Source organism: Meles meles, chromosome 4 (assembly GCF_922984935.1).
Source record: "Meles meles chromosome 4, mMelMel3.1 paternal haplotype, whole genome shotgun sequence".
NCBI classification, from domain to species: domain Eukaryota; kingdom Metazoa; phylum Chordata; class Mammalia; order Carnivora; family Mustelidae; genus Meles; species Meles meles.
Genome location: NC_060069.1, coordinates 118,155,181 through 118,172,201, shown reverse-complemented (window position 1 = coordinate 118,172,201; position 17,021 = coordinate 118,155,181). Strand labels below are relative to the sequence as shown.

General features: G+C 37.7%; 1 protein-coding gene across 3 annotated transcripts in view; it reads left to right on the top strand.

Annotated features, from left to right (window-relative positions):
• EPHA6 (EPH receptor A6) overlaps positions 1-17,021 on the top strand; it is a 929,004-nt gene that overhangs the window by 879,995 nt on the left and 31,988 nt on the right. The gene's annotated exons all lie outside the window — the stretch shown is intronic.

Sequence of the window (17,021 nt, the reverse complement as noted above, 5' to 3'; positions counted from 1 at the left end):
TCCCAAGAACACGCCCAGAACCGGTCCTATGACTCTTCTCTCCTCCTAGATTCTGTGCCTGGCCTTAGTTTTACTGGCATGCTAATTGAAGTAAATTATTAATGCATGTTTAAGATTTTTAAAAAAAGCATTAAAGATAGGGTACGTTTATTTGATTCATCTATCTACTAAGAAAGAGTTATTGTCTTAAGGAGAAACCAGCAATGACAGCAACAGAAATTAGTGACAAGCAAGCCATTTCACAGTCTAATTCTTGACATCAAGGTTTTTTAGAAAACTGTGTTTTGCCATCTAAGAACTCTTCTCCTTAGGGGAAAGGTACTTCCCCCTGTCTTTTGCCTCTAGAAGTTGAAAAGGAAAATCTGGTGCCTAAAAAAGTGAAACAGTAAATTGCAAGATAATAACACAATATGATTAATAGGTAAAGCTCTTTACATTTATAGAATATTTTATCCATAAGACTTTATTGAATTTTTACAAAAGTAAGAACAGTATCACATAGCACTGGTCTGAAGGCAGAGGCGTGTGTCCAAGTCTTAGATAGGTCGCTTTCGCGGGCCATGTCACCCTGGACAATTTCCACTCCTTGGCTGACCTCCCTTTTCTTTGTCTGAAGATAGTGGCAACTGTTTTTATTAGCAGTAAGTAAGCTGAGCCTAGATCTGTGCCTTATTCATCTTTGTGGCCACAGGTCCTAGTCTAGTGGCTGCAATCAGCTTCACGATAAGTAAATAAGTCTGCAAGGGATTATCATCTTCTGTTTACAGGTACGCAGAGTGAGCCTCAGAAAGTTTCCGTGGCCTCATTTTACATGGCCAGTAAGGAAAATCCATGGTAGGTTGAAAAAGAGGATCACATTCTGGGAATTCTGACGTATGTAGAGTCCAAAACAGAAGCATTAGTCACTATGGAAGAGAACATCCACATGAATATTAAAAAGTTGATTTCAGGAACATATATACTTCAGGGCATTCCACTGGGGGGCAAGTTCATCCCCCACCTCCCAGCAGATTCTTACAATCAGGAACAAACACTGCGATGCCATCCCTCTTGGTGTAGATAAATGTATAACAGGATAACATATTGTTTCCCATTTTGAAACGACAGAAATTTTTCCCATGAATATATCCTACAACATTTAGTACAAAGACTAAATATAAAAAGAAATAACACTAATAATTACTCTCATATGAGCTAAGCACTGTTGCAAGCATTTCAAATGCCTTCTTTTCTTTAATCCACAAACCAGCCCTGTGCGATACTAAGATTATCTTCTCATTACAGGTGAGAAAACTGAGGTAGGGGAGGTAAGAAAATTTGCCAAAAGGCATAGAGCTCCTGAGGAGCAGAGGCAGGATTTGGATCTAAGCAGGGTTACTGAAGGCCCTGTGCTTTTAACCTCTATACTTCACTGCCCCAGATAGTAAATAGAGAAATACAGGACACACAGAAAAGATCCTGATATGCAATTTCCAAGTCCAACATAGAAGTTAAAACTTAACTCAGCAAGAACACAAGGCCTAGAAGAAAAAAAAAAAACCAAACAACTGTGCTTCACAGAAAGACCAAAAAAATGTCTAGAAAACATATGGAAATTAATTCCTTTTTGCCTCTATTTCTCTTATGCAACAATTTTCTATAACACGTGTTCAGATAAGCATTTAACTAAATATATTTTGTCTAAACTTGCATATGACTTGAATAAATGCTCTGAATTTCCAAGGGTGACAGAAATACTGATTCTGTGGCAACTGTCTTAGCCCAGGTTCCCTAGAAAACAGAGTCTCAGAAAAGAATTTAGAATGATGAAGCTTTATTTGGGAGACACAAAAGCAGGGCACCTAGACTGAGGGGAAACGGAAGTGAGGCAGGGAAGAATGTAAAGCAATACCACAACCTGTTATTGTACTTGCTACTTCCACAAAACACAGCAGTTGAGAGATGGGTCCCCTAACCATGTAGAACTTCTCCAAATATGGAGAAACTATGTTGTGTGGTTTGTGTGGAGAAACTATGCTTTGAAATCATTCATGGGAAGAAAGGAAACAAAAGGGATTTCTCTGTGCAACTCATTCCCATCTCTTGTTTCCCAATAGCCAGTGTTTGCTGAATTGTGAGTGAATTCCCCCTTGCTTCCAAGTTGGGTGGTGTGGCACCTTCATGGCCTCATGATATGCCAAGTTTCACATTCGTCAGTGCGGTATATCCAGTCCAGAAGTGAGAGAAGTCACAAATTCTGAGCTGATAGCTAATGGACATGAATGAGTGGAGGTAAACTTGGCATTCCCAAGGCAAGTGCCCAGTCAGCCCTCAGGGATGGCAGCATGGTTCAAGAGGCAGAGGACACTAATAGAAACTGACATGTTCCTTAACATTTGTGTGACTTTTAGGAAATCAACTTTAGCTTAGACAAACGGAATCGGAAGTCAAAGCCACTAAGAAAGAGCCATCTCCTTTTTAAGGTATGGCAACACCTAGGGTGTAGGCTATCAAGGAAAAAGAAGTGCACACATACACACATACAATACACATATATACATACATATGTATATTATACATGTATATAATTTCCTTCGATATCACAAAATATTCAATACTGTGTATTATAATCCAACCACAACCACTGGATTTTTAGAAATATAATTCTGAAAAGATGTGGGTATTCAGAGCCAGCATTCTATCAGTGGTAGTCCAGGGCAAGCCAAATAAAGCAGGAAGAAGAGCAGAATATTAGGAACCCTTACACAGGCTACGTCACACGCCAAAGACCAGGAAGAAGGTGGGTGGTGTCAGAGGGTAAAGAAGGGTTTCCCTGCTGGTAGGCAAAACATGGTATCTGGAACATCTGGCAGCAGATAGTGAGTGGCAGTCCAAGAAGGCAAACAATCTGTGGTAGGCATAGCTTATAAATTTTGGAATCTAAAACTAGTATCACTTTATTCTGCTGAGACCTATAAACTAGATAGGGGCAAGACAATATCTATGTATGCTAAGTAGACAGAGATTGAGCTCAAATAACCAGGCAGGAGCTAATGGACAAGGATACCCACAAAGCTCATTCAATTTTGAGTCTTACAGCATTAGGGGCTTCCCATCTAGGGGTAACGGCAGCCCCTGGGCCTAAGAAAGAGCTTAGTACACCAGTGATGGCTGGGTATTCCTTCTTAGGGAGATGAGAGGACTGTGGAGGGCAGGGAGTCAGATTAAATGCCCAGGCCAGTTTCCTGAATTAGAGTACACTAACAGTTAACCAGATTCTTTCAGCAAACCTTTACTAAGCACATATATCTGATATTTAACACATACTTCAGACTAGCAACATATACAAACATTCTGCAGTTTGCTGATTTCAATAGTCTCCTTTAACATATCTCTATCTGAACATGTTTCTCATGATCATGGAATATATCTGTACATGTACATATATGTATACATATGTGTAATTTTCATTATCATTTAATATTACTGTTTGCATTTATCCACTAATGGTTACCTACTTTCTAGACTGTCATGCAAGATAATTCATACTTATCTGGCTTTTGGATTCACCTGTATTCCTCCCTTCCTCCTCTCCATCCCCCATCCAGCTAATGCAATCAATTCCTTAAACCACTGGTGATAGAAATAATGTACAGAGGTACCTAGCTATTTCCCAAAATTTATAAATTGGTTGCCAAGTTGAAAATAATGTCAGGTATCTGCATTTCTAATTTAGTGCTCTCAAAGGTAGCCCTCTGACAACTGGCAAAAGTATCCTGCTCTGACAGCCTGACCCTGGCACTCCAATTAAATATAAAAACAGATCTGAATCTTTTTCACTCAGTTGTACTGTCAAGGCTAGTATAACTTGACTGTCACATAGAGCTCTTTAAATCAGGCTGCCAAGAAAATATGATTGTAGTACAGATTTTAGCATTCAGAAATATTCACTCCCCTTTCACTTACACAGATTTTTAAGGGTCAAAGCTATGCATTTTTATCAGATATTTTATTATCTTTCAACCTTTGTGAAGATCAATGCATTAGAATAGAGGAAGAACTTTTTCTCCTTTACTGCTGAAGTGATTTGGTACAAGGGAAATACTAATGAGGATTTTTTTATTAGTTTCTAGAAGTTCTCATTGGACAACATGAAAAAGTTTTAGAAAGAAGATGGATGCAATGTTAAAATTCCGTAATACTTTTGGAAACTAAGCATCGGGTCAAAATAGATGAGCATTTAGGAAAGGGATAAAAGTGTGGAATTTTGAATTTTCTTAGAAATATGATGCTTCCAACTTGCAGCATGTTTCAGCAAAAATTTAAACCATAAGAATCCTGATTTATAAGTGTAAGGAAAGAGAGAAACTTTTGGAAGTAGGCTTTTTGCATTTATTATAAATGCAATATAATTCTTATTATAGGCCTAATAATGATCAGGGGTTTTTCAGCATTTTTCCAACCTAGGATGGATACCTCAAGTTAGTCACTATTTTCCTTATCATTTTCATCCCACTGGTGATACTTTTAGGAAGTAGCATGCAAGTCATTCTGGCTTCAACTCCCATGGGTTGATTGAATTACATTATTTTACAGGTTCCATCGTGAACTTCATTATTTAACAGAAATGTCTAGGATTTTCTCTTTAAACAAACAAAAATCCTAAATACAGAAATCCAGGCTAAAAACAGATAGGCTATTATCGCAATTTTATCATCAACAACATGAGCACCTACCTTATTCAGTGTGTCTCTTTTTCCTTAAATTAGGAAAGTTGATCTTCCCTTGATAAGAGCTACAGGAGAGGGAGGGCGTGATCATATTAGGGTTCACGAAAGTGGAAGATTGACAGCCCTGGCTGAAGTCAGGCAGAAAGCAGTGAGCCCTGGGGAAGCATTGCTGACAGCCACGCTAATGCACTACAACGCTGATATGAAACTTCCTCCAGATTCCAGAAAGAAACCGTTTGGGAAGAGCCTGTCAATAATGTAAAACCGGGCCCAGTGGTTCTGGTTGTGGACTGCTAGCCAATGCCTACCCACGACTAATTGGAGAGGACCAAACTCATGTTTCAAATGAAAAATAGGAGCAGAGCCATCCTCAAATGAAAGAAGCTTTCCTGCAAATTAGAATGTTATTTGTTAAGTAGTATTATGGGGTTTAAGATCTTAGGTATTTTTCTATAAGCTGTTTTTTTTTCTTCCTGAATTATCTGAGCTCTGCTTTAAGTTCAATTTTGTTTACCAGAAAGATACGAGTACAAGTTTAATGCTGTGAAAGACGTTTTACTTAGAGCAATAATATGACAAGCAGAACTGAACACATAGCAACTTGCATGTCACATAAAGCTTTCCAGCCAACGCTGGCTTTAAAATCACCAGTGAACTAAAAAACTAAAACAAAATGTAAATACCACGCTTCAAGGTATAGATGAAAAGCACCCTGTCCAAAACACAATTAAATAAACTATCTTCTTGTGTGCTTAAAAAATGGAGGAAGCTATGGCAAGCAGAGCGGTTGTTTTTGTTGCCTTGAATTGCTTCAACAACTTGACCTTGGGTTGAATTCTCTGGAGTATAACATTGAGCCTATATGAAGTCCTTTTCCCTGAACAAATCTGTTTTCAGAGGGGGGATAAAACAACTAAAAATTGATCCTATAGAATTTCATAAGTGACAACAGTGAAAAACAACCTAAGTGAATTTTCTTTCTTCTACCCACTACACATAGATATGAGAAAGGAAGAAGGTGGGGGTGGGGGTGAGTTGAACACTGTCTTTCTTCCCCTTCAGGTAAACTACTCAAGCTATAAAATTAATATGAAACAAATCACAAAATTATTATGGATTAAATGGAAAAGATAAATTGTTTTTTAAATGTGGCATTATTAACTTTAAACATAAGAAATCTTTATACTCTAATTAGTCCATCCTTAGAGGATTTGTTCTAATACATAAATGTAAAGTATATGTAAATGATGCTTCCATAGTGGATGATAGTCCTTGAGAAGAGAATTTCCAGAATTAGTTTTTGAATATTCCTCCTTTAACTTTGTTTACATGATTGATTTGAACTTTCCATTTTAGATATGTTAAGGAGAGTAAATGTCATCCCATTCTTCTCTGGAATATGGCAAATGTCTAATCAGAGGAATTGAAATAAATGCTTTTAATGTATAAAAATGTGGTACCATATGTGACTATTACAGAATTATTAAATAATATTACTAACTCCCTAGATGTGGCAAGATTTTGCTGCTTCTTTTCTTCCCTCTATTTGCCCCCAACAGCAATCCACAATGCAGCCAAGGTGATCTAAAACAATAGCAATACCCCTGATTTTATCACCCCATTGCTTGAAACCTTTCAGTGGTTTTCCATTGTCATGAGAAAAGGTCCAAATTCTTTAAGTGCATTAGGAAGCCCTTCATTATCCCATACCTTGCTTGCTTCTCTAGCCTCTGTCTCTCCCCACTCCCCTGTCTCCCATTCTAGTCAGTTACAACTTCTGTCAATATTCTAAATCTGTTGTATTTTCATACCTGTTCTCTCTACCTAGATCAGTCTTCCCTACCCCCACCCCTGATCTCCTCCTTTTTCACACCTCTTATTTGTTTAGCTCCCGTCTTCCATAAGGTCCAAGACTAGACATCATTTTCTCTTGGGAGCCTTCCCTGACTCTCCCCTACCTTGGCACCTATCACATTTCATAGCATCATTTATTATGTGTCATTATCATCCATTAGATTATAAGTACTATCATGATCTTATGCTACATCACCAATGTTCCTACAGTTAATATTAATGGAGTATCTATAATGCTCAGACTCATTTCTAAGCACTGAGAAAACAGCAAAGAACCAAGTACACAAAATCCCTGCCTCAGGGAACTTGTCTTCTGCACATACAGTAAACACTTACTAGCAAGAACAGAGTAAAAGAAAACATGAGAACAAAGGGAAGAGAACAGATTGAGAAGAATGCACAGAGCGAAATAAGAAAGGGCCAGGAGACATTCAAGGTAAAAATGGGACTCATAGAAATGCAGGTTGATCTCTTAAAAGGTGCCACTCCACAACTAGATAGGCCCTCTGTTATTTAAAACTTTGCCATTGGCTTGTGATATTTGAAGATGATAGAGATCATGCCTTTTTCATTCTACTTGTAGCCAAGTACCTCCAGATTCTGTCATTCAGCATTCCAGATATGTCCTCCAGAGCCATCTGCTGTCCACAATGAATAAGTCTTCAAAACCCAAGCCTGAGCAAAATAAGCTGGAAGCTTATTTTATAAGCATTGCTTCTCCAAAATGTATTCACTGGGAAAATCTGCTATAAAACAGTAGACCTTTCAATCTGCTTGGTATGATGCATGATTGCACACACTTATTGCAGGTGATTCTGCAAGAAATAAAAGTAATTTTTTTTTATTAGACATTCAATATACAGGTCAAAATAGAGGTTTAGGATCCCCATCATCCCCTCATGCTTACAAAATTAAAAGAACTTATTAGCACTTTTTACCATGTGATTCAGATCTTTGAGCCACAACAAAATTAGAGTGAAAACAAAACAAAATAGATCAAATCAAAGTGTATATAATTTGCATACAGAAATAGGGACATATCCGAAATCAAAAATCCTCTGGCTTTCAACTCTTTTTCTTCTGAAGAGATGCCCTGGCCTCTTTGTCTTACTAGTCAAACTCCTATCTTCTTTTAAATTCTACCTAAAACTTACCCCTGTTAGGTCACCTTTCTGCTTCTTTCCATAATTGTCCCAGCAGCTGATCCTCTTTTTTTTTTTCTGTCAAATGAATCTAGTACAGACTTCTGTTAGAGCCCTGACCCTTTGTACTGCCATTATTTGTTTACATCGAAGTCTCTCCTACTTTAACATGATCTCCCTGAGGACAAGGAGGATGTCTCTGTGACTCAAAACCTGGCATGTGAGATTTGTTAAAAAAATTTTTTTTGACCAAAAAAAGAATAAGAAAATGAGTGAATGAGTAAATGAAAACCACCAGTGACTTTCAGTGCCTCTCTGGGTGAGGTCCTTTATAAACTGAAAATTCAGATTGGGAAATTGCCCTTTCATCTTTTCCTCACCATTAACCAAGTTCATAATAATGACTAAGAAGGAGCTAAAAAGTGAAATTTGAATTCCACTTATACAGTATGGTTCTGAGACTGTGCTTTTCATTTCACATCATTTCCCTAATTCATCTCATCTGGTTGTCCCCTCAGCAAATAATCATTAAATTCTATCATAATCATAGCACCATGCTAAATACCATAAAGTAGATTAAAAAGAAGAATAAAAGACCCTCCAAGATTTTTATAACCTTTCTGGGAAGGTTTCTGGGAATACAGTACAATTCAAAACTCCAGATCATAGTACACAGAAGGTACCTGATGCTACGTACCAAATGAGCGAGGCAGACAGTGAATGTTACAGGCAGGCATAAGAGGAACAATCACTTTAATGAACAAAATAGAAGCTAAAGAAAATACTAACAAGACAGCATTCCACGTTGAAATAATGGAATCATTCCATGTTGGAATAACGGAGTAAATTTCATCAACTGAGATGCTAAGGACATAAGACAACTGTCCTCCATATTGTAATCAGTTCATCACAAATTTAAAACTTACTCAAAATAATAGCATTTTAATAATTCTTTCAGCCAAAGTCGAGTTTCTAAACAGATTTATCTGTATAAATATTTTGGGGTATTTCCAAGTCCAGGTATTTCCTTTTCTCAAGTTCTTACCCACCTTTGGATGTGAGCCCCTCAGCCCATCCTTTCCATGGAGTAATGCTTCCTCAGTCATTCAGAAGATTGTGCCCTCTCCTCTGTTAAGTGGCTGGTCCCAAATAGACTGCCTCTAAAGATGTCATTATGTCACCTTGTCTCCCCCTCTTTGGCTGATGCTCAGAGCTAGCCTTTTTGACAATGGGTAATTTGAGGTCACAGGGCTGCTCTGAACTGATGTATCACACTTGATGAGACAGCGGCAAGAGGGGACCTGTTTCTCAGATCCGTTCAGTCAAAGTGTGGGACTGTCACAAGAGTCAGATTTAAGGGATAAACTGCTTGTGGGCATAATGATGATGCAGGAAGCCACGGAGCACAGAACTAACCCTTTTTGTCTATGTTTCCTCAGGCAGAAGTGGAGGTTGTCCCTTCTGTTTTAACTACTAAGGTATTCACATATTAACAAATATTAAAACTTCACAGGAGCTACAAGATCACATAGTCCAACATCCTCAATCTACAGAGACTCTGTAACTTGTCCAAGATCACACAACAAATTAGTGGGGAGAAAAGAGGTATTAGAAGACACAATTTGGCTCCAAAGTCACTTTCCCTCCCTATATTGTACATTCTCCTTCTAAAGTAAACACCCCTGGGTTTATGAAAATCACCACTCTGTATGCCCTAGGGCCTTCTACACTTTCTCCATCCTCTTTGAATATTTGTTTTCAAACAAGGTTGTAAGTAATGCTAGTATAAAAATAGGTATGCCTCATTTTATGTAGTCCCTTTTTCTAAAATTTGGGATCTGAATTTTTCCCTAAATGAATAGTATCAGATTATGGAAGTAGATAGAGAACATAAGTTTTTGTGGGTTGTTTTTTTTATTTTACTTTTTTTTTTTTTTTTTTTTTGACAGAGAGGGACACAGCGAGAGAGGGAACACAAGTAGAGGGGAGTGAGAGAGGGAGAACAGACTTCCTGTGGAGCAAGGAGGCCAGTCTGGGAGCTGGATCACAGGACCCTGGGATTATGACCTGAGCCAAAGGCAGACACTTAATGACTAAGCCACCCAGGAGCCCCAATGGCATAAGTATTAATCACTGCCTGTTATTAGTATTATTCTTATAGGGCAACTTGGTAAGAAAGCAAAGTATTGGCTTTTTAGTGGTATACATCAATTTGAGACCATTCAGATAAAAATGCTTTATAGACATTGGTGTTATATACATGAGGAACTGTATTATTTTATATATTACATTAGCATTTAATGTATTAAATATCTCGGTATTAATGGCCCAAATAATCTTTTATTCTCCTTTATGATTTATGTGGTACATTTTTTAGAACTATTACTTCTGTGTTAATATCCATACGTCTTTGCCATAAGCACTATAGACAAGAAGCTTAAGAAAACTTTGTTAAAATACACTGCAGAGGGAACAGAGTGGTAGCTAGTCTTCTGTACAGCTGGATTAAAAAGAAAAAATAAAAGAGACAGACAGGAGAGAAAAGATGAAGGGTAGAGTGCTACTGTCCAGGAAGGGAGGAATAGGATTTTTCACTCTATTAATATCCACTATCCCCTTCAGACCTTACCATACAGTATATTCACAAAAACATAATGAATAATAGGTTGTTTTGAAAAAAATTACCTCTAGTGTCAGTGGTATTTAAGTTATCTACACTCAGACACAATGGCAATCCTCATAATAATGTATATGTTTAATTCTAGCACATTACAGTAACATTTTGTCCTACTTTATCTGCCTTATAGGATGGCATAGAGAATCTAATTTAACAGATGTCCCCTGGAACAGTGTTATTCACTTAATGATGTAGCACCTATGTTCTCATCGAAAGAGAGTACTGAGAAATAGGTGGCAATGAATTATTTTCAGGAGCAATTTAGGAGGAAGCAGGTGAAAAGGATTCTAATTCTTGAGGTTTTGAATAGCACGATAAACACCATTTTATTATGGGAACAAAAAAATTAGCATTCACTGAGCTGTTTATGCATTTAGACAATGAATAAAAATGTAGTATAGTTCCAGGTAGATAATGTGAGGAGAGGAGAATGAGAAAGTCTTTCCTTCCATAGTTAGGAATGTTTTTAGAGAGTAGAAAACAAAGCTGGCGACATAGCTATTCATGTTTATTTGAAATCGTTTCTCATTTGGTCCTATTCTTTATGAAAAACGTGGTCTAAATAAATTTCAAAAGTAGATCATTGTTCGTTTCATAATCAGAAAAGGAGGTTGCATTGAAGTTCGAGTTGGGGAGGTGACAGCACTGCCTAGGAAGATAATGGAAATAGGGCGAGTGTGTCTAAAGAAGATTCAGTGAGATGGTGGAGTGGTGGGGCTCTGTTTAAAGGCATTTAGAGACTCTAGGGGGAAGAAAAAAAAACTTAGCCATGGAAAATCTAACTGTATGTCCATTTCAACTCAAAGCTAAACAGTTGGTTAGCCCTGGATTCAGTAAAATCCAAGACCCTAAGACCTCAGTGAACACCCACACAAAGGTCCTTAGCACAGGGAGTGAAAGCCCGGAACAAGAAACAACTGTTAGGAAGTCTTTGTCTTAGATAAAGGTATTAAAATGGCTGTTTCTTATTTGTGGCTTAAAACAATGCTACTTACCATAAATGTTTACAGCACTTATCTTCCTATAAAAATTGGCTATTAAGAACCAATGACTTATATTTTTAAAATACTGTGCAAGAAGGGTCTTCTGCTTACAGCCCAAGTGTCTCAACCTGGCATTTATAATCACAGGGTCCTGATGCAGCATTGTGTGTGTGTGTGTGTGTGTGTGTGTGTTTCTCTGGGTACACTCATGAGGAGAGAAGGTTTGTAATTTACCCCCTGTATCAAACCCCACAAAGAGAAGAAAAACACTCGGGAAAAGGCAAGAAATCCTTTGAGAATCATTATCAGGCAGATCCAGCTGTAGGCAGAAATCTGGCTGCCAACATTTAGCCATAGATAATGTTCTTTGATGACAGAATTATACCCATGAAAGAATGAGATGAATAAGATATGTCTTCAGTCTCAGAAGGGCGCTGGTGGTGCACTGGCAGGAAGCTAGGCATAAAACAGAACTCACTGAACCAAAACAGATTTCCTCAAACTGGACAAGACAAGTCTAAATTATAAGAACTGAATCAGAGCTTGTCTACCAATGATTGATTTGTTGCCTCTGGCTCCTAAAAGCTCTTGTGTGAGGAGACCACCTTAAGCCTGGCACTCTAAGGGGTAGGCTAGTGACTCCAGATTAGAAAACTGGTATGCCGGCATGGACTGGAGTCGCCAAGCAGGTCCTAAAAAAAGAGACATTTTAAGTGCATAAATTAAAGAGACCGGTAACATTTCCAGAATACCTACCATAGGTTGGCAGCTAAGAAGGACTTCATGTATACTATCTCATTTAATCCACTTAATAAATGTTATCTAGAAATCTATAAGAGGATTTATCCTTTGTGACTACAGATGAATTTGTTCCATCATAGTCCTCCATCTTTCTTCCAAGGACAGATATTATCCTCATATTTCAGAAAAGGATAAAACTTCATACAGTACCAAAGTTGTCCCAGTAAACTTCAATGAAGGAGGGAAGTACACATTCCTCAGAGAGGGAATGGGGATGTATTTTTAAAAAGTCTTACACAATATAATGTAGTTGTACATAATAATATTATGATTTGTTGATTTGGGAATACAAACTAGAAAGAGATGCTCAGAGATGGACTTACCTCTCAAGATCAGTAATTCTCAAGAGAAAGAATAACCCCCCTGTGAGGGTTGGGTTGTCTGTATAACTAGCATGTGAGAGAGTGATTTGCTCTGACTTCCTAGGACACCATACTGAATTAAGGTGGAAGTCTTCAGAATGCTAATTCCTCCACCATAGCTTCCCAAACCAGACCACCACTGCCACAGATAATCCCCACTGACAAGAACTTTTATGTAAAATGATCTTTCAGTAAACAAACTAATGTTTTTCATCTGACTTCAGTAAGTGTCCATATAATGGGTTTTCCAAATAACCAGTTATTTGGTTGCTCATTAAATGTATTTTAACCCATTAAGAGTAAAAAGCAAAAAGGGGGAAAAGTCAATGTCCTGGTTTCGTGCCTTTCTAATATGTATTTTCATACTCTTGCCTTCTTAAACTAAAAGTGATTAAGTTATTTTTTACACTTCCTTACTACTCAAGATGATCCCTGTGACCGTTAATTACTGGTCTGGGATGTGAAACAAGAGTGTGCTTATCTCTACTTCCGTCTGTCATCAGGCTATCTGTCTACATGGACTAGGTACAAACTCAGATGGCCTATCTACTCAGTTTAATGGGAGCCAAGGAACTGCAGGCACATATTAGAACTCACTAGAGTTTATTATTTTATGATCATCAATTCAAATCCCTTCATTTTCCAGATATGAAATATAACTCAGAGTTAAGATTTGCCCAAAGTCACACAATAGATTGTAGAAGACTTTCATCTCATAAAGAAAAATATTTAGTTAAAATTGCCATTAGACATTTCTTAAATTAATCTTTAAGCATAGTATATTTGTTTTCTGTAGTGTAATTCTTATATTCCTTGAAGTTTGGGTACCACAGAGGCAGATCAAGGAAAAAAGAAAAAGAAAGTCTGCAGGCAGATTGCTGTCTATTCGAACCATTTGCCTTTAAGATAACCATCACACCCAGTGCATGAGAAATGGAGAGAGATTTAAGTGTTCTTGTTTCTTAGTGGAAGATTTCTATTTGGTTTCAGAATTAAGCCTTTGTAACCTTACTATATTTCAATTGATTGTCTCCTCCACTGAAGATTAGAGGATCAGGTTCTAAACCTCAGATGTTAAATACAACCATAATACAAGATAGAGGGTGTACAGGTATAACACAAGGTTCCTAGTTGTTTCTTTAGCACTTTTTCTGCTATGACCCCACTTCAGACAGCAAGCTCTGCATAGGACTTAAAAAACAATCTTTTCAGTAGCCATCCAGATCCAGACCTAGTTTGCTTACTTCCTGTTTCTCCTTTGTTCCCTAAGTGATTAAGCTCTTGGCATAAGGGAAGTGCCAGGAACTGGAGAAAACTTTAGAGTTACATTCAGTCATTTTGATTAGCATCATTGGTAACTTTTTTTTTTCAGTTCATAAACATATGGTAAAGCAACATGTAATGTTCCAATGATTGTGATTTCAAATCTAAAGTACTATTTGTTTATTCCTGAAACCTGAAACAAACATCTGGTGGTTAATGCTTTGAGAAAAAAGTAATTTAGTGCATTACCTCTGTCTATGATTCGAGATCATGGGCAAAAATAAGTAGTTGAGATTATGCCACATGTTTGTTGGTTCATTCAATTAAAAAAAAAAAAGGAAAAAAGCTAAGCTTCTGTGTTTCCTCTAAAATAAGAAAGGGGATAGAGACCATGCCGTAATTGTAAGGATCTCTTTCTTTCAGGCTTATCTTGCACTTAGAAATCAACAATGCTCAGTCTATACCCTCCGCTAGGAAAAAAAAAAAAAAGATTTGAAAGCTTCCTTATCTCTATTCCATATATGTTCAGAATTACTGAAGTCCGTACATACTGTCAGGTTCATGTTACCATGCATTTTTATAAATTAGAATTATATCCCTACCTTAGCACTTCTGTGATGATTTTTCATCTTTAAGATTTATTCTAGGGGTGCCTGGGTGGCTCAGTCTGTTAAAGCCTCTGCCTTCGGCTGAGGTCATGATCTCAGGGTCATGGGATCGAGCCCCGCATCGAGCTCTCTGCTCAGTGGGGAGCCAGCATCTCCCTCTCTCCCTGCCTGCCTCTCTGACTACTCGTGATCTCTGTCTGTCAAATAAATAAATAAAATCTTAAAAAAAAAAAAGATTTATTCTATCTCTCAATTCCCATTTCAAGATGGCTCTTGGCATAGAATTTGAAGTAGAGATGTACTGTCCATTTTGCAGTGTTGCTCATCCTAGATAAAAATTTTTGTTTCTTTCTTTTTTTTTTTTTTTTTTTCCTTTTAGAGTGGTGTTATCAGTCTGCTAGGGCTACCATTAACAAGATATCAGAGGCTGACTGGCTCAAGCAATAAAAATTTACTTTTCACACTTCTGGAGACTCGATATCCAAAATCTAAATGTGGGCAGGTTTGGCTTCTCCTGAAATTTCTCTCCTTAGCTTGCAGATGGCCATCCTCTTGCTGGGTCCTCACATGGCCTTTTCCCTATGCCTGCACACCTCTGGTATCTCTTCATCTTCTTAGAAGGACGGTAGCCATACTGGTGTACGGCCCACCCTTATGACCTCATTTAACTTTGATTACCTCTTAAAAGACTCTACAACCAAATACAGTCACATTGGGCTTTAGGGCTTCAAAATAGGAATTTTGAGGAAACACAATTCAGTCCATAACAGATAGAAATGCTATTAATCAAATATTCTGGAATATCTTCTCCTCACGGAAAAAAAATAAAATCTTAAGGTTATCATTTACATGTGATATCAACCTATATGAAGCATAAATGTGTATGTGAATCACTTATATGAGGTATCATTTATAAGTGAATGCACCTAAAATAACCCTTAACTGTATTTTTTAGCCTGCCTTAGTAGAACTCACAACGATTTAGCAAAGGAACAGTCCCAGCAGATTAGCAATTCACACTTCTACGCATTGTTTGCTGGAGAGACAAAGAAAGATCCAAAGTCAGAAATGTCAAATGAGACTGCTGCTCTTACATCTGTTCTGAAGTCAACTACAAATTTGGTCTTTATTCTCTGGAAGTGAGGCTTTCATATTAGAACAAACCTGAGCCTGACTTAGGCGGCTTCAAAATGCAGAGCCACAGGACCAAGGTGCTTTAGCCACAAATAGACCATAAAAAAAAGGCTGCTAGAGGACTGATACACAAACACAAGTCAGAGTGTCCTTGTCTCCTCATGAAGTATAGACCATGCTGGGTTTTTTTTGTTTTTTTTTTTTTTAGAACACTAATGTTGTGTTGGATCATTTACAATATTTTCATTTCTGGATTATTTTTTCAAGTTCTGTGATTGGGTTGCTTGGTTTAGTAAATAAAAATATAGGATGCCCAGTTGAATTTGAATTTCAGAGAAACACTGAATTTTGATTTTTACTCTAAATGTCTCATGCAATATTTGGGACATACTTACACACAAAAATATATTCCTTTATGGGACATACTTCGACAACAACAAAAACAAAAAAAAGTATGTACCTGAAGTTATTTACCTGAAATTCAGTCTAACTGTGGGTCCTGTATTTTACTTAGCAATTCTACTCTGGGATTAGAAATGAATCTTCCTCTTGCAACTCCCTTCCCCTACCCATCACCCTCTTAAACTACTATCACCGACTTTGTAAATTTAATTTCCTGGCCTTAATTTGGTACTGCCATGAAGCGTGAACACCCCAGACTTCAGGCTTCTAGTTTCCTTCCATTATATTACGATGATGTGTGATTATAAGATGCCCAGGGTTAAAACATTAAAGTTCGTTTGGCCCAGCCTTTCCTCCACGATGAAGTATTTACGACTTTATATCAATACCCCATAATGCTACTATAACAACATTAGTAGACATGTATTTAATAATGTGGAGAGGAATCTCCTCATCTCTAAACCCTGTTTTGGGTCACTCACCTGTAAAATCAGGGGATTGAATTTAAAGTATTATCCCCAAGGTTCCTTGCTACAAGTTTTTAAGATGAGGATTCCATTAATGCACTCATTTGCCTGGTGAACCCAATTATTTCCATTTCGGATGCATGGCTTTTCTCTTCAAGTAAACGCTTAGATTACTTAAGCAAAAAAAAAAAAAAAAAAAGTAGTGTTTAGATTTATCCCATTCACAGCTTCACCTTTTAAAGGTGTCAGACCCAACTTCCTCAAGGGCCAGAGAATGCACCCTCTATCGCCTCCCACCCCCGCTCACCCTCACACCGGACTTTGGGAGACGTGGGTAATCAGATGATGTGGTCGTGGAAGTGCGGATATTGATGAGACAATTCCATGGTGCAGCGTTCTGACAGTTAAAGATCTGCGCTGCCTGCAGAAGCCAACAACGGGAAGCCAGAAAATGCGGTCCGGGCACAGCTCGTTGTTCTCTTCCGCCATCTAGTGGCGACAGCGGTGCTCTCCCCCCGCTCGACTTGCTGTTCAGAGCTACAAAGATTTCAAAGATTGTACATCAAATGGATGAATTGTTTTGTTCTTGTCATTACAGTAAAAAGGACTTATAGAGTGT